This window comes from Orycteropus afer, unplaced genomic scaffold, assembly GCF_000298275.1.
Source record: "Orycteropus afer afer isolate SDZICR_OR568_19922 unplaced genomic scaffold, OryAfe1.0 scaffold00133, whole genome shotgun sequence".
NCBI classification, from domain to species: Eukaryota; Metazoa; Chordata; class Mammalia; order Tubulidentata; family Orycteropodidae; genus Orycteropus; species Orycteropus afer.
The window spans coordinates 6,902,131-6,906,266 of record NW_006921720.1 but is presented as its reverse complement, the minus strand read 5'-3'; positions in this window follow the sequence as shown (position 1 = coordinate 6,906,266).

The window sequence follows — 4,136 nt, the reverse complement described above, 5'->3', positions numbered from 1 at the left end:
TTGGGTTTCCGAGGCAGTATCACTACGGAAGTAGGATTGCCCAACCTTCCTTCTGAGGAGTGGCTGGTGGGTTTGAATCGCCAGCCGTCTGGTTAACAGGCAAGTGTCTTAGCCACTATGCTACCAGAGCTTAGTCATGTTATTTATATTCTCTCTCCCTCTTTTCCTTTATTAAATTTGCTAGGGGTTTGTCAATTTTATTAATCTTTTTAAAAAAACAACTTCTGGTCTTGTTGATTTTCTTTTATATTGCCTTTCTATTTTCTGTTTCATTTATTTCTGCTCAAATCTTTAGTATATTCTTTTTTCTAGTGCTGTAGGCTTTTCTTGCTGCTCTTGTTCTAATTGTTAGAGATGTTGGTTTAGTGTTTTGACTCTTCTTTTTTGATGTGTGCATTTATTGTTATAAATTGGCCTCTCATCACTGCTTTTGCTGTGTCCCAAAGATTTTGGTATGTTGTGTTATTATTCTCATTTTATTCAAGAAGTTTAAATTTCATTTTGTATTCTATTACCCAGTCCTTCTTAAGGAGGGTGTTGTTCAGTGCCCATGTGTTTGTTCTTTTTACATTCATCTTCTTATTGTTGATTTCTAATTTTATAGCATTGTGATCTGAGAAGATGCTTTGCAGTATTTCAATCTTTTGAAATTTATTAAGGCTTGCTTTATGTAAAACAATTTTTTTTTGAGTGTTAATATACCTGATAGAAGGAGCTCGGGTGGTATAGTGGTTAAGACATTTGTCTGCTAACCAAAAAGTTGGTTGTTCAAACCCACCAGTTGCTCTGTGAAAAAAAGATGAGGCAGTCTCCTTCTGTAAAGATTCTATGAGTCAGAATTGACTCAATGGCAGTGAGTTGGTTATACCTAATACAAAAAAACTATACAGTGAAGTTTCTCTCTCATCTTGTTCTCTTAGTTAACCACTGTATCTTTTCAACATATTCTATGAAAATACAAATATGTGTGTGTGTGTGTGTGTGTGTGTATATACATACATACATATATATACGTACACATATATATGCATGTATATTTGCACATACATATATACCACTCCTCGGAAGGAAGTTTGGGCAATCTACTTCCGTAGTGATACCGCCTCAGAAACCCAAGGAGAGGTCGCTGTGAGTTGGGTCTGACTCGATGGCACATAACAACAACAACATATGTATTTTTAACACAAACAATAGCATATAGCATACACTGTTTACACTCTTTTTTCCTTAATGTATTTTGAATATTGTTCCATATCAGCACTTATTCTATTGGAGATACTATAAATTAAGTAATTATATTTCTCCCACTAAAATATAAATTTCATGAGGACAAAGATTTTTATCTCCTTCACTACTGTCTTTTAAGACTTCATACATTGTGTGTGTGTGTGTGTTAAGTTGTGTGTCTACTTGGCTGGCCCTGGTTTTGAGTGGCTGGGCAGCTGGATGCAGTTATTCCCCATGATAAGATTGGTAATCAACTGCATGGTGGAATCTATTGGAGTAGCTAAGTTGTTGCCTGAGGGATGTGGTCTGCTTCCAGCACATAAGAAGCAGCACTGAGAAAGGTCTCTGGAGCTTTTGGCACACTTAAACCAAAAATAAAACTCATTGCTGTCAAGTTGATTTTGACTCATAGTGACCCTCCTTGGGTTTCTGAGGCAGTATCACTATGGAAGTAGATTGCCCCATCTTCCTTCTAAGGAGTGGCTGGTGGGTTTGAACTGCCAGCCTCCTGGTTAGCAGTCAAATGCCTTAGGCACTACACCACCAGAGCTTCTTTTGGCACCCTTGGACCATGCATTTGGCTGAGTCTTCATCTCATTGGCTTGCCACTGTCTTCCGATCTTAGGGCTGTTAATGGACTTGAATTAGTGGCTTGCTGTGTTCCTTGATGATTTTTGGGTCCATTTTACTTGTGGACCTTGGGTTTGTTGGCCTCAGCAGTCAGCAGCTTTCTGAGTTAAGAGAAGCCTCCAGCTCAGTGAGCTGTGAATAAGAGTCAGATCTGAAGCCCAAGGTTGACGGGCTTTCATTCAGCCCGTATAGTTGGCACTTTGAACTCAAGACTTCTAGCCTCCAACACTGTAAGAGAATAAATTCCTGTTTTTTCAAGCCACCAATTTATGGTATTTTCTGTTAGAGTGGCACTAGAGAACCAAATCTATATGTAGTTTTCCCTTGTAGTCAATCTTTTGCTTTTATTAGCAAGGCTATTGCAATCAATCTGTTGTTGTTGTTGTTATGTGCTGTGCAGTCAGACACAACTCATAGTGACCCCTCCTTGGGTTGTCCAGGCAGTATCACTAGGGAAGTAGGACCGTGCTTTAGGCACTATGCTACCAGAGCTCCTAGACATATGCAAATCAAAACAACAACGAGATACCATCTCACCCTAGCACTAATAGCAAAGTTCAACAAGATGGAAAATAACAAATGCTGATGTGGAGAGATTGGAAATCTCACACTGCTGGTGGGACTGTAAAATACAACCACTGTGGAAAGCAGTATGACAATTCACTAAAAGGTTGGAATTAGAAATACCATTTGATCCAGCAATCCCATTACTAGGTATATATCCTAAAGAAGTGAGAGCCAGGACAAGAACAGATATATGTAACCCCATGTTCATCGCAGCACTATTTACAATATCAAACAGATGGAAACAACCTAAGTGCCCATCAACAGAAGAATGGATAATCAAACTATGGTACACACACACAATGCAATACTATGCAGCATTAAAGAATAATGTAGACTCTGCAAAACACCAAATAATATGGATGAATTTGGAGGACTTTACGCTGAATGAAATAAGTCAATCACAGAAGGACAAATATTGTATTAGTTCTCTATTGTAAAAAGTCAAGGAAAGGTTTATACATGGAAGGAAACTTTGTTGGTTACAGGGGATGGGAGAGGAGGAGGGAACACTGCTGAATAGGTAGAAGTAGTGATTTGGGTGAAGGGAAGGGCAATGTACCAAAAGTGAATGATCAACATGGTGGTACTGAGGAAGAGGAAGACATAGAGAGGTACATGGAGGTGCAGACAACAAAGATGAACCCTTTTGCATGTATGGTATTGCATTGTGATAGCAAGCTTTGATCTATGGGTGGATGGACGTGGTAATTAAGGTGTGTCAACTTGGCTGGGCCTGGTTGAGTGGTTGGGCAGCTGGATGTAGTATTCCCCGTGATAAGATTGGTAACCAACTCCATGGTGGAAGCTACTGTGAGCAGCTGAGTAGCTGCCTTAGGGATGTGATCTGATTCCTGTATGTAAGGAGAAGCCTTGGGGAACAGTCTCTAGCTTATGGCACAATTGAACCCTGCATGTAGTCGTGTCATTGTTCAGCAGCCTGCCATGCTCTACTGACTTTGGGACATTTAATGGACTTGAATTAACAGCCTATTGTGTGATTTGGTAACATTGGGATTGTGCCTTTTACTTGTCAATCTTAGGCTTATCAGTCTCAGCAGCTAGCAGCAGCTGTCTGAGTGAAGAAACCCACTAGCTTCAGTGGGCCAGAAGCAGGAGGCAGAGCTAAAGCCCAAGGTTGAGGGGCTTTTACTCAGCTCCTAGAGCCTGGCACTTTGAACTTGGACTTAAAGCCTCCAAACCGTAAGAGAATAAACTCCTGTTTGTTCAAGCATCCCATTTGTGGTATATTCCTGTCAGAGTGTCACTAGGTAACCAGAACAATAGATAAATAGGCTGAATAATCAGGTACGTCTAGGCAAATGGTATATTCCTGTCAGAGTGGCACTAGGTAACCAGAACAATAGATAAATAGGCTGAACAATCAGGTACGTGTAGGCAGGTGGTAGTGTGCCCATGACCATGTCTGGGGTCGGCAGGTGATGTTTCTACAAGCGTATTTGTGTGTGCTGTAAGAATTTCCAGTTGTATAGTAGAACTGACAAGGGGCAAGGTTGTGGTGGCTTCTTGGTAACAGCCAGCTACCCTGAGGGAGCAAGTAGATGGACCTGTGGCCTCGGGACTATGATCACAGGGGACATCAAGCTCAATCGACATAACATGCTAAACAAAAACATTCACCTACTTCCTACTTTGGTGAATAGCAACTGGGGTCTTAAAAGCTTACAAGCAGCTTTTGTCTCTCTTCATCCACA